Below are 24,861 nucleotides of genomic sequence, written 5' to 3' on the forward strand. Positions count from 1 at the left end.
GTGTATTTATACGCAAGCATTCATATATAGTCAAATAATAATAAAAAATTTCATTTACCTGTTATTACCACACACCAAATCCAGTCGTTGGTACTTGCTGGCATGTGTAGCGACTAGGTAACAAAAGTTCAACGCTGCCCCCTAGCATCCTGGAGCATTTCTGTTGTCTTTTGTACGTGTTTTGGAGTTTTTACGTGTTTTGGAGTTTTTACGTGTTTTGGAGTTTTTACGTGTTTTGGAGTTTGTATGTGCGTGTCATGGATCGCTGTGTGGCAAGCAGGAGGAGGACCCAAATGCAAAACTCACAGACACGGGGATGAACTCGAGAAACACAGCTTTAATGCTGGCACGGCAGAACACAGGAAATACAAAACTAAACTGGGGAAAAGTAAACTAACACTCGCAGGTAGACACAGGAAGCTCCACACAACATGAGGGACGACGCGACACTGACTCAGAGAAACACAGGGTTTAAATACACTGGGAAGTAACGAGGGGAATGAGACACAGAAGGAGGGCACAGCTGGGAGAAATCAGGACTGACGAGACAAGCAAAGCAGGACGCATTCACATGAGACACGGACCATCAAAGTAAAACAGGAAGTATCACACAGAGACGCGAACTTGACACAGTGGAGACAGCAACTAAGAAATACAGAGACATAAACCATAAGGCAGAGGTCTAAGAACCAAAATACACAGGGAAATACTCAGCTGGGAACACAAGAGACTAGACTAGAGAGAGTAACAAAAAACCAACCATGAGAACATAATGCACAATGCAGAGTGACAGAAAACAAGAAACTCAAACATGCAAAGACACACAATTACACAGAACAGAGGGGACACAGAGAGACATGAAGGGCAAGGGATCAAAACTAGAAGCCATAGAATAAATCACACACAAGTACAATAATACAAAAAATCACAAAGAACTAAAAACGCTGGGTCAGGAGACCCAGGACCGTGACAGTGCGTCAGGGTTCATACATGCTTCAGGGTTCGTACGTGATTTGAAGTTTGTATGTGCTTTGTCTGTAGGGGCCAACGTAAATATACTTTTATTTATTCACGGCACATAAAATGTAATAAATAAATCATATAATACAAAAACCAACTATTCACATTTCAACTTTTAACTATTTAAATTTTCAGCTTTTTCCTTTTACAAAATTAAAGTGAAACAACACAAAACACTGCAAACCAGTTGTGGACGATTACTATACCTTTCTAATGTGACGTTGTTGTCCCTGGCTCTCTTTCTCTCTCTCTCCCTCCTGCTCTGTTCAGTGCTACTGAGTGTAACTACCGCCCTTCTATGTAATCAGAATGATGCCACCTTGAAACGAAACCGAAAAAATATTGAAACTGAAAAAAAAATATTGTAACTGAAATAAATGTACTGAAAAATCTTGTATTGAAACCGAAAAAAAAAAATTGATAGTGAAAAACAATTGAAACTGTAATTTTTTTGTTTTCGCTTACAATTTTTTTTTTTTCGGTTTCAATCCATTTTTTTCTGTTTCAATCCATTTTTTTTCGGTTTCAAACCATTTTTCACTTTCAATCCATTTTTCGGTTTCAATCCATTTTTCACTTTCAATCCATTTTTCACTTTCAATCTGCTGGCACTGTTTTGGCGTCCGGGGGCGCGCTGGGGGGGGGGTATTTCCGGCCCGCATGTATTTGCATATATTATAGAGGCCACTAGTGCTGACCAAGCTGCCATCTTTCTCTCTTCCCGTCTTTCAATGGCTGCTTCAATTTCAGCTTGAACCTCCAAACCGCAAGTAAGTAATCATTTTTTGTCATCTTTTCTTGCTGTCCCACTGGACTGGACATTAGTTTAGTTTTTTTTAGCTACATCTGGTGAAGTTGTGGTAAAATGCTGGTATTAGCCTATTTGTCGTAGCAAGCTAGCCTGAAGCTAATATTTGCTAAATTTAGGGACACCCGTGTCTCTTTAGGAGTTGGAGGCCGGTGTTCTAGGAGTGGATCTCAGGATCTCAACAGGCAGTGTTGGGCAGTAACATAATACATGCACCGGCGTTACGTATTTAAAATACAAAATATGAGTAAATGTATCCGTTACAGTTACCGTTCAATAGGTGATATTGAGAATACAGTTAGTTTGTTGAAATAAATGGATTACATGGCGGTATTTTCCTGTTTCATATGTTCGGCTATGGTCTCTCTATTTTTGGTAATTCCACGCTGGTGGAAACCCAAACAAAAGAGCCTCTAAAAATTATTATACAAAAATTATTTAATATGAAGCCAATAGCAGAGTGTTACAGGCATCGCCCTAAACAATGTAGCCTCATGGGCAGTGTAGTCCGTGCTGCAGGGAGAATGGACTGCCATACCCGTTATGTGTCTGTGAGCGAGGGAGGGAGAGAAAGGAAAAGTACGAGCTGTCACGGAGCAGAAACGGGAGCTGGAAGCATGTAAATATAATAATAACCACTAAAGCCAAAAAGAGTGCCTGACGAGCCCAGCTGTAAGTAAGCTGTTAAGACTCGACTGTATACCGTGTTCGTGTTTTCCTCCGAAACATTAAACAGCCTTTCAACGCCTCTCTCTGTCTCTCGCTAGCAAACTTGACCCAGACAACAAAGTAAAGCTAGTTTTGAGCCCAACACGGAACCCGACGTATTAGCCAGAGGTCCCTTTACTACGGTTCGGAGCCGCTGACCTGTTTTATATACGCGCGGAATAGTTTTCTACACGAGATTGCTGCAAAAAGTGCAGCCTTACCCAGGGCCGTGCAGAGAGGTTTAAAGGCGCGGGTGCTCAAAGTTAAAAAGGGGCACATTGAACCAGGCTGAATAACAACAACACACATTCATCAAGAATCTAATATGGGCAACAAGGCAAAGCAAACGTAGCCAATGTTTTAGCTGTTGAGGGGTTGCTGCTGATAGTGCTGGAGGGCAGGGCTGTGTTGATCTGAGACTGTAGACACTAAAAAGTCCATAGGAGAGATGGTAGCTGATTAAACAAGTATCATGAGATAATAACAAAATGCAAAGATTGGTGACAGCGCTTGGAACCATAAGGACACAAAAAACTGTGAGAAATAATTTAGGCTCTGCCTGTGAATCACTCTTTGCTTCTCTTCTTCCTTCCATCCCATCATTTCATATATCATTCTCCACTTGCTATGTGAGAACAAGGCACAACTTGCTATTGCAATAAACTATAATCTAATTATCCACACCTAACAACTCTTGCACTTAATCTATAATAAAATGATGACAGAAAAATGTTATAGCATTGCCTTTAGTAGCCTCACACAGCTCCTGCTGTTTCCTCCTCATGTCCTTACCAGCCATGTCTGGACAATGTTATATCAGGAGTAATATTTTTTTTAAAAATCCATCTAAATAAAACACACACATGCACGCACACACAGTGACATTTTAGACCTTCTTCAGTATACTGTATATACTATGGGCATCATGGTGCTGATCCAGAATCCTTACATTATTATTTATTACTAGAGCTACAATAATAAAGCAATGAGGAGGGGGAAGTAATAAATATGAAATAATGTCATTATGATGATTCCATTTGTTTCACTATCCACTCTGTGCAGGGGCAAAGCTTATTACATTTTTAAACTGTAGAGATACAATAATTTTACTGCTGTAAAATCCAAATTTTGTACACCTACTTACTGGTTTTGTCGCATCAGTCTGTGTCTCTGAGTTAACTTGTGTTTCTCCTACAGCTCCGGACCGCTAAAAATGCGCGTGCTCTTTGTGAGCTCGTTCCCGGCTCGTAACCAGCGCGTTCTGCCGTCAAGGGCGATCATTGGTTAAATGTGATCATGTGACTGATGCAAGCCAGATCCTTTTATTTAGCAAAACTGTGATTAATAGTTAAATATTATTGTTGAGGGGCACAGACAGGACTCCGCACGCACACACACACACACATAAAAAAAATAATAAATTTTTTTTTAAAAAGTTGCCTCAACAAAAGGGCACTTTGGGCACCCATCAGGAAAGGGGCGGGTGCTCAAGCCCCTCTAGCCCCCCCCCCCCTCTGCCTTACCTAATGTCCACCTACTGTTACTCATTTATATTAAGATTTTAACATCTAGTTGGTATTGGTATGGCGAGTAGCCTTCAGTAATAGTAATAAATCACACAGCAATAGTACATTCATGTAGTTGTAAAGTATTCAGAATACATTACTTCTATAATCTTTGGTGGAATACATTTTAAAATTAACCTTCCCAACACTGTCAACAGGTTAGCACCTCATACCACAGTGCAGCAAAGCAGTCTCATGAGTGCTGGGAAGGACGAGCCCAGAGCCCAAAACAGACAGTGAAGGAGATGACAAGGTTAGTAATTGTATGGTGAAAATTATACTTTGTTATCTTGATTGGCAAAAGAAAAGTAAATACAAAATCTGCTGCTCACATATAGGGCATTTCCAAGATTTTTTTTTTTCAATACTTCAATTTCTTTCATTACAGCTGTCCTGTGCCAGAAGTTCTGTTGACCCACAGTGAGAGGCATCATTTCAGAAACACCAGGAAGACTGAAACTCGTCGCCAGGATCAAGCAGGGCTCGTGATCTTCACCAGCAGCTCCCTCACAAGAAGGATAAACCCAGCATTTCATGAACACTGATGGAGACCTTTGCTTTGTGTAATGTTAGAAGTACTCAGATAATCCTCAGAGGGTCTGGACTTTTACATAATAAAATAGAATAGAATAGAATTCAACTTTGTTGTCATTACACATGCACAGGTACAGGGCAATGAAATGCAGTTTGCATCCATCCAGAAGTGCTTTAGCCATGCTATAGGTATATTACAATATATATTAGCAATAATATAGATATGTGAGTATATTACAGAAATGGGTCTATTATGGTATGTTACAATGTACACGGTATAAAGTATGTTAAGAATATTCTATAAGTATAAGTATGTACAGGCTGTAGTGAGTACAAACTATGTACAGGCTATGAACAGGATATAAATATGAAAAACTATACAGAAATCTGAGATATACAGTTATACAGAAATGTGAACTAAGCCTGTTCAGTCCTACAGTTCTGCCGACAGCTGTTTATTTTTTTTTATTTGTTACTAACACATTTTCTAATATCATGTTTACCTTTGAGTTGTTGATGCTTTATAAATGGACATCTGCAAAGATGAGATGATGGAGCAGGTTTCAGTTCTTGTTCAGTCTGCTGCTGCATCCTGGTCACAACATACAGAGGTGTTATCAGCTCAGTATTGAACAAGAAATATTAATGTTTCAAATTATTTGTCCTAAAGGATGCAAGCTGTACAGAGTACTGCACATGTGACTTTGTGAACATAATTCATTAAAAATAATTTGGACAGATTAACCTGAATATTTGTAACAAACTCAGTAAAAAAAAAAAAAAAAAGCTAAAAAAAATAATCAGGGGAAAAATTTAACATTTTAACTTAAGCTGACAAGCGGAAGTAGTTGGTTTCAGTACATAAGTATCGGGCTTTGCTATTTAATCCGTAGCTATTGACTAATGAGGGGAATTTAAAAGTTGGCGTTAATGTCCTTCCACATGTGGAAAGCGACAGAAAACAGCAGCATGTTTTCTGTCGCTTCTGTCGCTTTCCACATGTGGAAGGACATTTTTGATGCCCCACCGCATCAAAAATGATGCGGTGGGGCCTCAGGTCCTCCTGTCCGGTAGTCCAATTTACTGAAGAACACCTCAGGCTGTCACTTTGAAATAGTCGGTAATGTAAACGATGGACCTCTCAGCATCTGCCATTCCCGAACGTGCGAGTTTGTCCGTGACCGCAGCCGCGTCGTCAGTGTTTTCTCCAGTCATTGGTCAGCATTATAATATATGCAGATACATGCGGGTCAGAATCCCCCCCCCCCCCCCCCCCAGCGCGCCCCCGTACGCCAAAACAGTGCCAGCAGAGTGAAACTGAAAAATGGTTTGAAACCGAAAAGTGGATTGAAACCGAAAAGTGGATTGAAACCGAAAAATGGATTGAAACTGAAAAAAATGGATTGAAACTGAAGAAAATTGATTGAAACTGAAAAAAAAATTGTAAGTGAAAACAAAAAAATTACAGTTTCAATTAATTGTTTTTCACTATCAATTTTTTTTTCGGTTTCAATACAAGATTTTTCAGTACATTTATTTCAGTTACAATATTTTTTTTCGGTTTCAATATTTTTTTCGGTTTCATTTCAAGGTGGCATCGTTCTGATTCCATACCCTTCCCCCCTCTGCCCAGCATAAAGCACAAGGCTCGCATGCTGAGTGAAGCGGAAAAAAGTGCGAGAGAGAGAGAGGGTGAGAGAAAGAAAAAAAGAAAAAAAAACTCCACGGCTCGCGATAAGGAGCTGGCTCGCGTCGTTCACGTCAAAGACCTGGCTCTAAGAGCCATTTCGTTCGTGACCGACCCATCACTACTTTGAATGAAAACAAACGCTGTTGTCACAGTGATGTACACTGTCTTGTTGGTATATATGTATCAATCTAATAAACTTAAACCTACACCATCCTCCCTATTCTGGTATTCTAAACAGTACCCAAAAGTAGACTGCTTGGTCGAGTTAACCTCCTAAACTATCTAGAACACATGGTGAAAACCTGAAATTAAGACAGAGGAGACTAGAGGTCAGACATGATCATTACTGATTACTGATGACAGATTTAGATATATTTTCATAAACCATTCATTTGCCACATCAATAAACAGCATGGCAGGGCAAAATATTTTTTCTAACATGGCAACCTTTAAAAAGTGAAAAAAGATAGAAAGACAGGTGAGAAAGAATAAAACTTAATTGACTTTTTGATGGCATTTTACACACAGTATCTAGAAAATGTGGGAAAATACTGGCATCATATACAGTACTTCTGAAGAAATTATGTTGGGACCCTCGAAAAAATTACTATGTACAATAATGGATTTCTATACATTTTACATCAGATGAAAACGTTTGTTGTAAGAGTCAGATAATTATTTATTCAAAGTTTCTAAATGACATAACAAAGAAAAGTATTTCCTCCTCCTTGAATCGCTACCTTATCGTGGTGGAGGGGTTTGTGTGTCCCAGGGATCCCAGGGGCTATGTTGTCTGGGGGCTTTTGCCCCCTGGTAGGGTCTCCCATGGCAAATTGGTCCTGGGTGAGGGACCAGACAAAGAGCGATTCAGAAGACCCTTATGAAAAGAATATCGAGGGAACAGTTTACCCTGCCCGGGATAGGGTTACCGGGGCCCCGCCCTGGAGCCAGGCCCGGGGAGGGTGCCCGAGGGCGAGCATCTGGTGGCCTGGCCTTAGTCCATGGGGCCCGGCCGGGCACAGCCCGAAGAGGAGACATGGGCCCATCCTCCCGCAGGCCCACCACCCGCAGGAGGCGTCATAGGGGTCGGGTGCATTGTGTGCCGGGTGGCGGCCAGGAGCGGAGGCCCTGGCGGACTGACCCCCGGCTGCCAAGACTGGCAATAGGGACATGGAATGTCACCTCTCTGGTGGGGAAGGAGCCTGAGTTAGTGCGTGAGGTTGAGAGGTACCGGCTAGATATAGTCGGACTCACCTCTTCGCATGGCTTGGGCTCTGGAACCAGTCTCCTGGAGAGGGGCTGGACTCTGTCTCAGTCTGGAGTTGCCCCTGGTGAGAGGCGGCGGGCTGGGGTGGGTATTCTAATATCCCCTCGGCTTGCTATATCCCCTGGGGTTTTTCCCGGTGGACGAGAGGGTTTGTTCCCTGCGCCTTAGGGTCGGGGAACGGGTCCTGACTGTCATCTGCGCTTATGCGCTGAGTGGCAGTTCGGAGTACCCAGCCTTCTTAGAGTTCCTGGGGGGGGGGGGGGGGGGGGGGGGGTGCTGGAAGGTGCTCCACCTGGAGACTCTGTTGTCCTGCTGGGAGACTTCAATGCTCACGTGGGTAACGACAGCAAGACCTGGAGGGGCGTGATTGGGAGGAATGGCCTCCCTGATCTGAACCCGAGCGGTGCTTTGTTATTGGACTTCTGTGCTAATCACAGTTTGGCCATAACGAACACCCTGTTCGAACATAAGAGTGTCCATAAGTGCATGTGGCACCAGGATGCTCTAGGCCGTAGGTCGATGATCGATTTTGTAATCGTATCAGCAGACCTGCGACCATATGTTCTGGACACTCGGGTAAAGAGAGGGGCTGAGCTGTCAACTGATCACCACCTGGTGGTGAGTTGGATCAGGTGGCGGGGGAGGACGCTGGACAGACCTGGTGCACCTAAACGCGTAGTGAGGGTGTGCTGGGAACGTCTAGCAGAGGCCTCAGTCCGCGAGATCTTCAACGCACACCTCCGGCAGAGCTTCAACAGCATTCCGAGGGAGACTGGGGACATTGAGTCCGAATGGACCATTGTTACGATTCGATGTTGTCAGTGTTTTGTTTTAGGCGTGACTGTTATGTGTTTTCTGTTTTACTTTGAAGGTCTGTCTTATCTCAGTGTGTTCAGTTCACGCTTCCTTGTCTCGTCAGTTCTGATTTGCCCCAGCTGTGTTTCCCTCCTGTTGTCCATTCCCTGATTGCTCCCTCTATGTATTTAAGCCCTGTGTTTCAGTTTGTCATGGTCGTGATCTCCCCCCGTGTTGTAAATAGTTTGTTGTATATAGATGTAAATAGTTGTCGATACTTTTTTAACTCGTTAGCTGTAGGGGTGAGAAGCCATTTTTCTTTGGGAACCTTTTCTCCTGTTTTTGGTTAGGGAGGCAGGTAAGACACCTGTAATTTTCATTTGAGGTTTTCTGTGAAGGTAAGCCAGCTGCATTTCATTTCTAGAGTTTTTGTTTGTTTTGGCCATGCTCACCCTGATGCCTGCTACCTTTTGGGACTCAATAAACTGACTGGCTGTTGTGAAATCCGTGGTAGCCGTTTTTTGTTGGTTCGTCCTCCTTGAGAGCAGGGAGTGTGGGGGGCATTTTTTCCTTATTTTTATTTTCCTTATGTCGCACGCCGGTTCCCTGGGCTGGGGTGTAACACCATGTTCAGCGTCTCCATTGCCGAAGCTGCTGCATTGAGCTGCGGCCGCAAGGTGGTTGGTGCCTGCCGTGGTGGTAATCCCTGAACCAAATGGTGGACACCAGAGGTGAAGGGAGCCACCAGGCTGAAGAAGGAGTCCTATCGGGCTTGGTTAGCCTGTCGGACTCCGGAGGCAGCCGACAGGTATCGACAGGCCAAGCGGAATGCAGCTCGGGCAGTGGCTGAAGCAAAAACTCGGGTGTGGGAGGAGTTCGGAGAGGCCATGGAAAAAGACTTTCGGACTGCCTCGAAGACATTCTGGCAAACCGTCAGGCATCTCAGGAGGGGAAAGCGGTGCTCTACCTTCACTGTGTATAGTGCTGGCGGAGCGCTGCTGACGTCGACTGAGAAAATTGTCAGGCGGTGGAAGGAATACTTTGAGGACCTCCTTAATCCCACTGACACGTCTTCCGAGGAGGAAGCAGAGTCTGGGGATGAGGGGAATGACCCGCCAATTTCCGGGGGCAAGGTCACTGAGGCAGTTAAACAGCTCCTTGGTGGCAGAGCCCCTGGTGTTGATGAGGTCTGCCCCGAGTTCCTGAAGGCTCTGGACGTTGTAGGGCTGTCCTGGTTGACACGCCTCTGCAATGTTGCGTGGAGATCAGGGGCAGTACCTGTGGACTGGCAGACCGGGGTGGTGGTTCCCATCTTTAAGAAGGGGGACCGGAGGGTGTGTTCCAACTACAGGGGGATCACACTCCTAAGCCTCCCTGGGAAAGTCTATGCTGGAAAGGAGAGTTCGTCTGCTAGTCGAACCTCGGATACAGGAGGAACAATGCGGTTTTCGTCCTGGTTGCGGAACACTGGACCAGCTCTTTATCCTTTTGAGGATACTTGAGGGTGCATGGGAGTTTGCCCAACCAGTCTACATGTGTTTTGTGGACTTGGAGAAGGCATTCGACCGTGTCCCTCGGGGTGTCCTGTGGGAGGTGTTGCGGGAGTATGGGGTGTCTGGCCCATTGCTACGGGCCATTCGATCTCTATACAACCGTTGTAAGAGCTTGGTTCGCATTGCCGGCAATAAGTCGGACTCGTTCCCAGTGGGTGATGGGCTCCGCCAGGGCTGCCCTTTGTCTCCGGTTCTGTTCATAATTTTTATGGACAGGATTTCTAGGCGCAGCCAAGTGGCAGAGGGCTTTCACTTTGGTGGCCTCAGAATCTCATCTCTGATTTTTGCGGATGATGTGGTTCTGTTGGCTTCATCGGGTGAGGGCCTCCAGCTCGCACTGGAACGGTTCGCAGCCGAGTGTGAAGCAGCAGGAATGAGGATCAGCACCTCCAAATCTGAGGCCGTGGTTCTCAGCCGGAAAAGGGTGGAGTGCCCACTCCGGGTCGGGGATGAGTTCCTGCCCCAAGTGGAGGAGTTCAAGTATCTCGGGGTCTTGTTCGCGAGTGATGGGAGAAGGGAGCCGGAGATCGACAGACGGATTGGGGCTGCAGCTGCAGTAATGCAGACGCTGCACCGGTCCGTTGTGGTGAAGAGGGAGCTGAGTGTAAAAGCGAAGCTCTCAATTTACCGGTCGATCTACGTCCCTACCCTCACCTATGGCCACGAGCTGTGGGTAGTGACCGAAAGAACGAGATCGCGGATACAAGCGGCAGAAATGAGCTTCCTCCGAAGAGTGGCTGGCCTCTCCCTTAGAGATAGGGTGAGAAGTTCGGCCATCTGGGAGGGGCTCAGAGTAGAGCCGCTGCTGCTCCACATCGAAAGGAGCCAGCTGAGGTGGTTCGGGCATCTGACAAGGATGCCCCCTGGGCGCCTCCTGGGTGAGGTGTTCCAGGCATGTCCCACCGGGAGGAGGCCCCGGGGCAGACCCAGGACACGCTGGAGAGATTATATCTCTCGGCTGGCCTGGGAACGCCTTGGTGTTCCCCCGGATAAGCTGGAGGAGGTGGCTGGGGAGAGGGAGGTCTGGGCCTCTTTGCTTAGGCTGCTGCCCCCGCGACCCGGCCTCGGATAAAGCGGATGAAGATGGATGGATGGATGGATGGAGAAAAGTATTTCTTTGTGCCCCCCCCCTTTCCCTGTTAATGCCCTACATGGCCCCCTGGCAAAACTTTGCTAGACCCACCCCTGCACAGTTACCAGCTGTCAGCTACTTAGAAAAGGATCCTGGTGTTATTTAGCTCTCAAACTGTTCATAACTTCCCATCAACTCAATCATGTCACCTAAAAGGTAAATCTGTTTCTCCATCACCTGTTGATGATCCAGTGAGGACATCTCCTAGTTTCATCTTCATGTTTCCCTCTCACCAGATAACCAAACCGATATTATGACCAGCAGCTTTCACAGCTGTGGCTCCAGCAAACATCAGCTGAAACTAGAAATTAATATTAAATAAATTCTAACAACAGCTGATCAAGCTTAAACGTCCTGCTGTTGCTTAGCGCGACATCCGCCGGTTTCTTCTTTCTGGAGCAAAGTGGGAGATAAACAAATAAGAGAGAAAAGCCAATCAGCTGATCATTGATCAGTTTCATGATTGAAGTAGAAACAGGAGAGGGAGGGGAGAGAATGAGAGAAGAAGAGGCAGCTGTGCAGCAAAGACACGGAATAACTCCAGTTTTGTGTCTTTTTCATTGTAGCTGAAGTCCGGTACAAACTGTTCCTTTTCACCTCAATACGAAACAAGCAATATTTTCTCTGAATACCAGAAGATTCCGTTTTTTACCGGACGGTTGGAAACTCTAATAACTAACCTTATAAATAAAATAAGATAAAACAAGTTCAACATCAATAATATCATAGCACCCGCCCAGCAATATAGAAACTCCATTATGCTAGCTAGTAGCATAATGGTTATTATTGTAATAACAATTACAAGTTATTGTAACTGACTGTAAAAAGTCTGTAAAAACACAACATTAAAAGTCCAGTGGAGCGGTACAGAAGGGAAACCCGGCGGTGTCCTCACCTTCCTCTCCGCGTTCTGCTGTTCTGCTGCTGTTGATGATTTAAAGTCTCACACACAACCTGTCGAAGGGGGAGGGGGGCGGTTGCTTCCAAATAGAGCACATTTCATTCATAATGTTGTAAATCCAAGCCCATTATCTATTCATGATTTGAATCCTGGGTTGTGCGAAATCCTAGAAATACACCTTAGACAAAGTGAATCTGTGTTAGGTTATGTTGTGGTGATCCTCGGGTTGGGGGATTTGTGTTCATACTGGAGTGCAAAATTAAAACCAATGGAAGATGGACAAGAAAAGTTCAAAGCCATCAGGTCCTCAGTTTAGAAAAAAGAGAAAAGAAGAGGAGGAGAAATGAGAAAAAGATACAGGTAAGCAGATGTGTCATTGGATAATGGCAGGTCATCCTGAAACAATCAGAATCAGAATACTTTATTAATCCCTAAGGAAATAATGTGGGTTACAGTTGCTCCAAGAAGAAATTGTAAAAAATAGTAACAGTAACAGACTAAACATGAAACAATACATTATGTTACAGATTTGAATATATTATTAATTAGTCGTTGTCAATTGTTGATTCGTCCTGTTCTCATTGTATGACGAATTATGATAGCCGTTTGCATACTATGCATACTCTCTCTCTCTTCATGTGTGTGTGTGTTTCTCTGGTGAAATTCAGTATGGTTTCGACAACAGTTCTATGTTAATGTACAATCCTTAATATGTTTTGTGTGTGTGTGTGTGTGTGTGTGTGTGTGTGTGTGTGTGTGTGTGTGTGCATGGGGTGGGGGGCGTCAGAGGGAGTGCTCGCCCAGGGCGCCAAACAGGCTAGGACCGCCACTGCACCTGCCAGCGTGTTGCATCTGCTGGCCTCCACCACTTGCTAATGTTACTGAATCTGTGGAAGCTCTGCAATAGCCACCACCAAACAACTGAGTTATTTTTACACATCTCCCTTCATCTGGCCAATCCACCACCTTTCAGTGTTTATACCGTTACGGAAAAAAAAAAAACGGCCCATAAAAACGAAAAATCACCATCGGCCCCCCGGGCAAATGCCCGGTATGCCCGATGGCCAGTCCAGCTATGGCCATGAAAGGTGCAATACAAATAAAATATTAGTTAATCATTTCACATTAAGATTCTGACAAGGGCGTAGATTTGGTTTTGGCATTGGTGGGGGCGGATGATTCAACCACCGAACCATGACGTTTCTTTTTTTCCCCTTTTTGTCTTTGCTTCTTGATAATTAAAAAAAGGAGAAATATACTTGCCTACATATGTTATTCTGCATGCTTTTAAACCATTTAAAATTACAATTCATAGTTTTATATGTGAAATATATAATGTTAAATTACTATTAAACAAATGACTAAAGTATTTTAGGCTTTAGTTTACTTCCACATTCCATATAAATCAGGTATCATACAAAAATAAAAATAGCTTCAAATACAGTCATGACAATAAAAGAATATGACTTTAAGGACTTAACAACATTACTTCAGTTATAGTACACCAACATCTCTGATACATTAGCACTAAGGGAACACTGAATGACCTGGTGGTTTTTGTCCATAAAACTACTCATCTAAGATTACCACAAAGTAAAAGATCTCTCAGCAAAATTATGCAACATTTTAGCCACACTGTTGCCCCAATCAAATCAGTGAGCTAGGACTTTTTATTCTAAACATGAACTACTGTTACAACAACAGACATGGACTACTGGTGTCCCACACAACAACTCAATGTCCACTATGTGAAGGAGCCGAACACACCCTTCTCCTCTCGTTAGCTGAGATAAACTGCTGGCATATTTGTTTTACATCTATACTGTCCAGTCTCTCCTGGTGGACAAGGCATACAGCAGCATTGTTTAATCTCATTTGAGTCATTGTTGACCTTAGCCATCTTTTTAGTCTTCTGAGATCACTGAAGTATCTTTCATCCTAAGTACATTCAAAGTTCAAGGTTCTTTATTTGTCACATGCATAGTTATACAAGTATAACACACAGTGAAATGTAGCCTGACACGCTCCTCGACATGTGCAAAAGTAGGGGGGGGCTGTAGAGGAAGAACATTATATATATATATATATATATATATATATATATATATATATATATATATATATATATATATATATATATAGTATATACATTGGGTGAATGTGCAGTAGTAGCAGCAAGCAGGTGAATTCTGTACATTAATAAGAATAGACATCTGACTATTTTACAGGATAGACCATATAAACATATTTAAAATTAAAGGAATTTGAAATGTACATTGTTCCTTGGTTTAGTGTCTGGAAGAGAGTCCTGTCTCAGTCAATTATAGATGATGTGAGATGATGTGAGATGATGTGAGCGGGCGGGTGTGTGTGTTTAGGGCACGGATGGCTTGGGGATAGAAGCTCCTCTTGAGTCTCTCTGTCCTTGCCCGGAAGATGCGGAACCTTCTACCAGATAGCAGAAGTTGGAACAGTTTGTTGCCAGGATGGGACGGGTCCTTCAGTATCTGCGCTGCTCTAGTCCGGCATCTCCTGGTGTAGGTGTCCTGAAGCGGGGGGAGAGCAATCCTGCAGCAGCGTTCTGCTGTACGGATCACTCTCTGGAGAGCTTTTTGGTCCTTGACACAGCTGTTCCCAAACCACGATGTCATGTTCTGTGTGAGGATGCGTTTTATCCTCAGATTAAAATTATTACCATGTGCTTGATGTGCCTCACCTTTGGCCCTGGCTCTTCCCCTCTGACTGCACTAGGACATATTGCTACCTGATAAAATAACACATTGATTCATGCAATATAAAAAGTGAGACATGTCAATTCAGATTCTTTGTCAAATATACACTAATGAATCAATTTACATCAGCAGCCTAACAATTGTTATGATGATAAGTACTAGTTAATCTATAGCACCAAATCATCAGTCAGTCACCTGTGACCTCGCCTCTTCACCTCTGTTTGAGCCCAGTTGTAAGTAAGCTATTAAGACTCGACTGTACGCTGTGTTCCTGTTTTCCTCCGAAACAATAAGTTCCGTTGGAGCTGCCTTTCAACGCCAGACAACAAAGTAAAGCTATTTTTCGGCTACGAGCCCGACACGGAGCCCGACATGGAACCCGACATATTAGTCAAAGGTCCCTTTACTACGGGTTTGGAGCCCCGGACCTTCAGTAACAGTAATAAATCACAGCAATAGTACATTCACGTTGTTGTAAAAAGCATGATAACATATTAAGTAATCCAAAGTATTCAGAATACGTTACTCTCGTCGAGTAATGTAATGGAATACGTTACAGAATACATTTTGGGGCATGTATTCTGTAATCTGTAATGGAATACATTTTAAAAGTAACCTTCCCAACACTGGTGCAAACTGCACTACAAGGTGGAATATTTGCAAAATCATGACTACCTCATGATATTTTGTCTCAAAAATTAACCCTATGAATATGTCAGTGCCATTAGGATGAAATTATTGTGTCACCAACATTTTAACGTTAGACATATAATTTTAACAGCCTCTGTAAATTAATATCCTGGCTTGCTCGAGGTTGACTTTTTCTCTGACAGTTTCAATCAATATTAGAAATGCTAACTAATAGTGCTGCCTGTTGTGCAGTTAGTTTACAAAATGCGTTATTTATGGTTACATACAATTTTAGACTGATGTGGGCCAAAGCCTAGCATAGCCTATAACGTTATTATGACGGACACATTTTATGAGTGAACTTGACTTTAAGTGACTTACAGGTTTCTTTGAAAAATACTTTTTTGTATCCAGATTCTTCCTTGTTGCTGCCATCCTGCTCTCCTCCTTGCAGGTCCTCGCAGCGCAGGCTTGCCACTGCTAAAACTAAACAGAGCTCCCTGAAAGGCTCAGCCAATCACATTGGCCATATTTGTCACATTAGGTAGGACTCCAGTAGAGAAGGTAATTTAACTCTTTCTGCACCGCTGGGTGAATGAGACGTTGACAGATCTTTTTTTTTCTTCTTTCTATTGGGTTTGTTTTTCTTTACTCGAAGAGATCATATTATTGGTGGGGACAATTCAATAATCGCTGGATATTGGTGGGGACATGTCCCTTCCGTCCATGCCAAATCTACGCCCCTGGAGTCACTTAACAAAACTCCAGCTAAGATCTTAACCTGTAAACTGTGACTTTGTGGCAGTTTGTTTTTGTAATCCAGTGGATCCCTTTGAAAACCCAGCTGCATAATGAATAAAAAACACTCAAGAAGAATATCAATATTCTATATCAAATCATTTATAAACAAAATCACCAGCTTTTCACACAGCTTATTTGCTGGTTAGTAATTTTTTTCACCTTAGACCCCTCATGTCTGTCTGTCTGAGTGCAGATGTAGATAAAGGCTTTGAACAGATCATGCTTTTGAACTCCTATCCACATATTTTTTGATGATAGCAAACCAAACCTAAACATCATAGCTATGTTTATCTGCCAGTGTCACATGAGCTTATCAACACATTCACCTGTCAGACCAGCTGAATAAATGCTAAAAATCTTAAGAACTAATACCTTTCTACCTTCTACTAAGATGAAAATAACAAATGTGTCAATCAAACATGATAGCTGGTTAAAGGATGATGATGATGATGTGATATGATAGGAAAACAACAGCCTCCAGTCAGAGTTTTACTGTGAGGTATGGGCTGACTTTACAACAGTAATTTACATGTTACAAAAGCAGCTTTGAAAAGATTGTTATGACTCAGGGAATGTCTTAATGAGCTGAGCTGACCTCATTTTGACCATTTTAATTTGAATTTTAAGATTACTGTAATGAGATGCATACTGTGAGAGCAGTTCCTTATAGACCATTAAAGCAGCATATACTAAAATAGATATTTATAGTTCTTCCATATTTCAGTTTTAATTAAATGTTTTGGGGGAAAATGCGTATTCACTTTCTTGCAGGCAGACAGCTGGAAAGGTCAATTCTGTTCCCATGTCTGCTTTTCAAAGTGGCTGTAATCAATGAACATGAATGATGGATCATATAAAGAACATATTATAACAGAGGTACAAATAAACCAGCTGTTCTCCACGGAACCAGCCAAGGTGTACTCTCAGTGGCAGGGAACAATTTGACAACACCACCACCAAGGCTGAAGACAGAACAATACTGGAAGAGCATATGGGAGAAGGACGCAACCCATAACAGCAATGCTCAGTGGCTAGTGGATCTGAGGGCAGACCACAGCGACCTCCCTGAACAGGGTCCAGTAATCATCACAGTGGCAGATATCCAAGAAAGGGTCTCCAGTAGGAAGAGTTGGACAGCACCAGGTCCTGATATGCTTCATGCCTACTGGCTGAAAAAGCTGACTGCACTCCACGAGCGCCTGGCAGCACAAATGAACCAGCTGCTAGTTGATGAGAGACACCCAGAATGGCTAACCGAAGGCCGGACAGTCCTGATCCTCAAGGACCCCCAGAAGGGGCCGGTCCCCTCCAACTACCGACCAATAACCTGCCTCAGCACCACGTGGAAGCTCCTGTCAGGCATCATAGCAGCTAAGATGAACAGGCACATGGGTCAATACATGAGCGGGACACAGAAAGGTATGGGCAAGAATACCAGAGGCGCAAAACACCAGCTACTGGTAGACTGAGCAGTCAGCCGAGACTGCAAGACCAGGCTGACCAACCTGTGCACTGCCTGGATTGATTACAAGAAGGCCTATGACTCAATGCCCCACACCTGGATCCTGGAATGCCTAGAATTGTACAAGATCAACAGGACCCTGAGAGCCTTCATCAGGAACTCAATGGGGTTGTGGCGTACAACACTAGAGGCCAACTTCAAGCCCATAGCACAAGTCACCATCAAGTCCGGGATCTCCCCACTGCTGTTCTGCATAGGCCTTAACCCCCTCACTGCGATCATTGAAAAGACTGGCTACGGATACCGACTACGGAATGGAGCAGTTGTCAGCCACCTCCTGTACATGGATGACATCAAGCTGAATGCCAAGAGTGAATGAGACATCGATTCACTGATCCACACCACCAGAATATACAGCAATGACATCAGAATGTTGTTCAGACTGGAGAAGTGTAGTCGATGGTAACAAAGAGAGGGAAGGTAGTCAGAACTGAGGGGATCGAACTACCAGAAGGCAACATTGCAGACACAGAGGACAGTTACAAGTACCTGGGGATCCCGCAGGCGAATGGGAACCATGAAGAGGTTGCTAGGAAAGCTACAACCACCAAGTACCTGCAGAGGGTCAGGCAAGTCCTGAGGAGTCAGTGGAACAGTAAGAACAAGATCCAGGCCATCAACACCTACGCCATGCCTGTGATCAGGTACCCTGCTGGGGTAATAGGCTGGCCAAAGGAGAAGATAGAAGCCACTGACATAAAGACAAGAAAGCTCCTTACCGTGCATGGAGGGTTTCACCCAAAGTCCAGCATCCTGAGGCTGTACGCTAAGCGGAAGGAAGGAGGCCGGGGACTGGTGAGTGTCAGCACCACAGTCCAGAATGAGACAAGGAACATCCAAGAATACATCACGAAGATGGCCCCAACTGACAGCGTGCTCAGTGAATACCTCAGGCAGCAGAAACCCAAGAAAGAGGAGGAAGGCGAGGAACCATCATGGAAGGACAGGCCCCTGCACGGTATGTACCACCGGCAGATAGTGAAGGTGGCTGATACCCAGAAATCCTACCAGTGGCTGGACAAAGCTGGATTGAAAGACAGCACAGAGGCACTAATCATGGCAGCACAGGAACAAGCACTGAGCACAAGATCCATAGAGGCTGGGGTCTATCACACTAGGCAAGACCCCAGGTGCAGGTTGTGTAAAGATGCCCCAGAGACAATCCAGCACATAACAGCAGGGTGCAAGATGCTAGCAGGCAAGGCATACATGGAACGCCATAACCAAGTGGCCGGCATAGTGTACAGGAACATCTGTGCCGAGTATAACCTGGAAGTCCCGAGGTCAAAATGGGAGATGCCCCCAAGGGTGATGGAGAATGACCGAGCTAAGATCCTGTGGGACTTCCAGATACAGACGGACAAAATGGTGGTGGCTAACCAACCGGACATAGTGGTGGTAGACAAACAGAAGAAGATGGCCGTAGTGATCAATGTAGCGGTTCTGAATGACAGCAACATCGGGAAGAAGGAACACGAGAAGCTCGAGAAATACCAAGGGCTCAGAGAAGAGCTCGAGAAGATGTGTAGGGTGAAGGTGACGGTGGTCCCAGTGGTAATCGGAGCACTAGGTGCAGTGACTCCCAAGCTAGGCGAGTGGCTCCAGCAGATCAACAACATCGGAGATCTCTGTCCAGAAGAGCGCAGTCCTAGGAACAGCTAAGATACTGCGCAGGACCCTCAAGCTCCCAGGCCTCTGGGAGCTTGAGGGTCCTGAGCTTGAAGGATTAACCGCCCACAGGGGCGAGTGGGGAATTCTTTTATTTTATTTTTTATATAGCAATACCTACAACTCTTTCCTACTATTACCATTAATAGAACTTCATATTGGAAATTAAATAGTTCGCTTTTGAGCCATACAGTTGTAAAATCTGAAATTACATGACTGTTAAAACACTTTATACACAAGGCTAATATTGAGAATTCCTATCGCACAAATTGGGAAATTTTTAAATTTGAGACGAGTAAAATGTTGCAACAGTATGGGGCAAAAATAGCTAAGTCAAGGGCAGCAGAAGAAGAAAATCTAATTGTTCAAATTTCCGCAATATATCAACTCCCACCACTCGAGGTCTCAGAGGCTGATAAATTACGTCTTAGGACCTTTCAATTTAAACTGGAAGAGATTTACTGCCAGAAAGCTGAAGGAGCTTTTGTTCGTTCAAGAAAAAGATGGATAGAGGGAGGGCAGAATTCTGCTTATTTTTTCCACTTCGAAAAACATAGATCTAAAGCCAATGCTATTCATAAATTGAATATAAATGGTCAGTGATGATTCAAAAATTATCTCTCAATTTTGTTGTAATTTCTACTCAAAGTTGTATGAATCCAATTATAACGCAAACATCGCTACCCAATTTATCGACTCTGTAAATAATGTTGAAATGATTAAAAGTGCTGATAGGCTTCTTTTTGTGACAGTCCGATTACTGAAAAGGAAATATTGACATCTACCTAGAATCCCTTAAAAACAAGAAATCTCCAGGCACAGATGGGCTGGTGGCTGAATTCTATAAATCATTCTCTTCTCGGCTAGCACCCTTTTTGTTGCAGGTTTACAATGAAAGTATTGAAAGGGGCACTCTTTCCCCCAGCCTCACTCAAGAAAAAGAATTAAATATATTTTGGATGATATTGTAGATGAGACACAGTCTGGATTTATGCCAAACAGGCACATCTCCAATAATATTAGACTCACCTTGGATATTCTGGACTACTCAGCATTAATATCTAATGACTCATTTATCCTTCTGCTAGACTTCTATAAAGCCTTTGACTCAATTGAGCATGAATTTATATTTCTCACACTTCAGAAATCTGGTTTTGGTGATATCTTCTGCAAAGCTATCAAAACTCTGTATTCCAATGCAAATAGTTCTATTGGAATGAAAAATGGCACTATTTCTCGTTTTTGTCTTAATCGAGGTGTACGCCAGGGATGCCCGACTAGCCCTTATCTTTTTTTACTTTGCACCCAAATTCTTGCCTCCGCGCCTATTTTGAATAGGCTCGTGAAAGGTATAAACACAGCAGACAGAGAGACTGTCATCACTCAACTGGCAGATAATACCACAATTTTTCTTAAAAATGCCAACCAGGTGCCAATTCCTTTGCAAGTTATAGAGGATTTCTCCAAAGGGTCTGGATTGATGCTAAACTTAAATAAATGCCAATTATTACCTGTCAAAGAGTGTAATGTTGAGAGTATTTGTAATATAACAGTTAAAAATGAAGCAACATATTTAGGTCTGATTATCTGCAAAGATAAAAAAAACTGAATTTCGCTAATTTTTTTCCCCAATTATTAAAAAATCTCAAACCAAATTAAATCAGTGGTTGCAGAGTGATTTAAGTTTAAGAGGGAGGGTATTGCTCTCAAAAGCAGAAGGTCTATCTCGACTGACTTATGCAGCAATTTCTCTACACTAAACAATACATTCAAGATTAATTGGGCAAAACATTTTCTTAAAAATCTCCATTTGGAATTTTATTCCTCACTACATTTTCTCTAAGTTTGGTGGTCGAAGTTTTATATTAGGTTGTGATTATAATATAGATAAGCTTCCAGAAAATCTTTCGATGTTTCACAAACAAGTTCTATTAGCTTGGTCCCTTATATATAAATACAACTTTACACCCCATACGTATTTAATTTGGAATAATAGGAACATAGTGCATAAAAATAAATCATTCTTTTGTCTAGCTAGGTTGAGAAACGGATTGTTTTCGTAAATCAGCTGTTTAATCCTAATGGGCATCTTATGTCTTATTCAGAATTCTTAAACACTTATAAATTTCCAGCCACACCCAAAGAATATGCCATATTATTTGATGCAATATGTACAGGTATTGTAATGCTATTTAAAGGTATTCAACCTTGTATATCAACTGTTTCTCTCCCAAACCCTGTGGATTCACACATAGGAAGAATCTGTCTAACAAACCATAGTAAAGGTAATAAGAATATTTGTGCTTTGTTCCAGAGAGAATCTCTATCTGTTCCAAATGTGATCTGTTATTGGAATTCCTTTGTCAGTGACATTAACTGGAAAAGAGTATTGACAATTCCTAACAAGTATCTGGTAACAAATAAAGTAAAAGAAGTTTCATTTAAAATACTGCATAAATATTATCCTGCTAATCATTATATGACAAAGTTGAAAAGGGACATAAATGTGAACTGTGGATTTTGTGGAAGCCATCCCGAGACTGTGCAACACCTCTTCTGGATCTGTTCACACACTAGAACATTTTTCTAAGACTTACTGGACATCTCTACAAGGACTTTACTTTGAAATGGGAAAATGTTGTATTTTGCTTCTTTCAAAGGCAAAAAACAGAAGATGTTTACTTTATAATAAACTTGTTAGTTATCTTAGCTAAATTTTATTTTCACAAATGCAAATACAGTAGCCGTAAGCCTAATTTTAAACATTACTATAATGATACTTTATGTTACATAAAATTGATTAATGGATCACTTAACAAAAAGGTTATGAAAACTATTACTATTTGTACTAATGACAAATTATTTGAATGTATGTAACTTTTTATATTACACCCCCTGGCATATGTTAATTTTGTTCAAGTTGTACACATTTTCTGTACAGTGTTTCTTAATAAAGTTTAAAAAAAAAAAAGACAGCTAATATATTTGAATTATATATTAGCTGACTCTGTTAGCTCCTAGTATTTCTCAACAGCTCTGCCTCTTTTTTGACTGCCCGGGACATTTAAACAATGGATACCTCCGTATACAAACAAATTCAGGCTTTTCTCCTCAACAGAGAGCTTCCCCCGATTGAATAAAAGCGCTGTAAAATAGGAAGAATGGCGCATGATTACAGACTTAATAATACAGAGTTAGTAATTAGTGATGGTAAATTTGATTCTTTTTACTGAATCGAGTTTTAATGAGTCACTCACCAAAATGAATCGGTTTTTGAGTCATTTGATTCACTGAGTCAGTCGACCAGAGAGTGCAAAAATGTACATTTTCACTCAAACTTAATTTGTTTCTCTTTTCATGTAAATCCTACTGCTAAGATGAATGATTCTAAAAGAAAACAACTATTTTATAGAGCAAAAAAGAGCAAAAACATTTCTAAAATTAAGCAATTTCCTATCAAAATTGCTTAATAAACAATTATTTTATTTTATTTTATTTTAAATGTCCACTGAGCTGTGAGCCAGGGGGCGATAATGCGCCTTAACATTGGTTGCCAACCAAGAAGAAGAAGAAGCTGTGAGCCAAGGAGGGAGGGGGTGAGTGAGTGAGTGAGTACGGTGGCCCCTAGAGACAAAGCACGTACAAACTCCAAAACACTTGCAAACTCCAAAACACATGCAAACTCCAAAACACATGCAAACTCCAAAACACTTGCAAAATCCAAAACACTTGCAAACTCCAAAACACTTGCAAACTCCAAAACACATGCAAACCCCAAAACACATGCAAATTCCAAAACACAACGGAAGTGCTCCAGGACGCTAGGGGCAGTGTTGAGCTTTTTTTTTACGTAGTAACTACACAAGCCAGGAAGTACCAATGACCGGATTTGGGCTGTATCCCAATTCAGGGTCTGCAGCCTTAAAGGCCGCATTTTAAGGCCGATTACATCACAGTGACACGACGAAGGCTGTCCCAATTTAAAGGCTGCTCGAAATGCTGCCCTCAAATGCGTCCTTAATTTCCCTGAATTTAAAGGATGGGTCGGTGTAGCCTTCATGGCCCAACATATCCCAGACTTCATAGCGCTGCGGTGGTGTGGACAATAGGGCTTTGGAGCGTGATGTCACGGGGGTGGGCGTGGAAAGGATTTTGGCCCGATCCGCCATTTTGGGGGTCTAAGTAAGGAGCGAAAGCATAGCCATGGTTCGTACTTGCTGTGCGGTCGGCTGCAATGTTCGATCTTACGACCGGCACGGGAATAAGTTTGGATTGTCTTTTTATGCTTTCCCAACCTGGAAGCAACATGAAGGAGCTCATGTATCGGATATTACCAAACGAAGGCGTCTAGCCTGGATAGCAGCCGTGAGACGAGCTGATATCAAGTTCTGTTACGTCTCCAGATATCAGTTGGTGTGCTCAAGACATTTTCATTCCGGTAAGTTCTAAATATGTTCACATCACACTTTATAGCTGAATAATATCATCGTTGGTGGTCTCAGAAGTTATAGAAATTGCGATCAAACATAGAATGGAGTGACTTGATTGGTTGATGTAAAGACAATAAATGAAATGAGACAGGAAGGACACAAATTGGCATTAATAATTTACCCGATTATCAATGTGTTAACTTGCATGTACTTTACAATTATGGGCATATAATATGATAACGATATTTTAGCAGTTAAATGATAAATGTGTAACATTAATTATGGTGGGGGGTGGAAAATGGCTATTTCACTCGGTGCACTCCAGCTGACTTACTTTGACGACGTACTCAGAGTTTTGGCGGCTTGAAAATAGCCAAATCTTGCACCCAGCCATTTGTAAATTGGATGTGCGCCTCCAGTGACTTGTAATTACGAAACTGGTTCGCTGTGTAAGCGCTTACTCCACAAACAAGATACGTGAAGATATCGGGGTAGGACAGTGGCGGTAAGTCGTCTGGGTCTTTACTCCACTGCCGTATTTCAAATGGGTCCAGATTTGCGATGCACTCTATTTTTTTTCAAGTACCGCTGCTTCGCCTCTGGACGCAATCGGTCTCTATACCGTCCGTTTTCTTTTGAGCTGCTTTTAAGCATGTTTCTTGTCGTCGTCGTTCCAACACAGTGTGTTTGTTTTGATTCGTAGACCCCGAAAATGGAGCTGCGCTCCCACAATGCATTGCGGCGTGACGTCAACTCCAAAGCCCTATTTTGCCGAAAAAAACGGCGGAAGCGGAGCCGCCGAAGAGTAAACTTTCAGAAGTAAGTACTGAATATTATGTCACTTATTTATGCGCAAATGTTTTTACAATGAAGAACATTAAAACATTACTGTTGGCCACATGTCGGGAAGGTTATGTGACATTAGCGATGTTTGTACTAACTTGGTTTTAAAGCCTTTACTTCAAAATATACGCCGTTCAATAGTTGACTTTAATCTTACAGAGAATGTGATGATTTTATGGATAATTAAAGTCAGTCATATATCCACAAACACAACAAGCTGAAAGTCAGTGATGCTGCTCGGTTTGCAGTCCTGAATATCACA

General features: G+C 42.6%; 1 long non-coding RNA gene across 1 annotated transcript; it reads left to right on the plus strand.

The window, feature by feature from the left end:
• The first annotated feature begins 1,707 nt into the window (after positions 1-1,707).
• LOC143413726 (uncharacterized) lies at positions 1,708-4,706 on the plus strand. Its single transcript, XR_013094337.1, has 3 exons — positions 1,708-1,790; positions 4,260-4,354; positions 4,490-4,706. It is a non-coding gene; the product is annotated as an uncharacterized LOC143413726 (long non-coding RNA).
• Positions 4,707-24,861: the final 20,155 nt, after the last annotated feature.

This window comes from Maylandia zebra, linkage group LG2 (assembly GCF_041146795.1).
Source record: "Maylandia zebra isolate NMK-2024a linkage group LG2, Mzebra_GT3a, whole genome shotgun sequence".
In the NCBI taxonomy this organism is placed as follows: domain Eukaryota; kingdom Metazoa; phylum Chordata; class Actinopteri; order Cichliformes; family Cichlidae; genus Maylandia; species Maylandia zebra.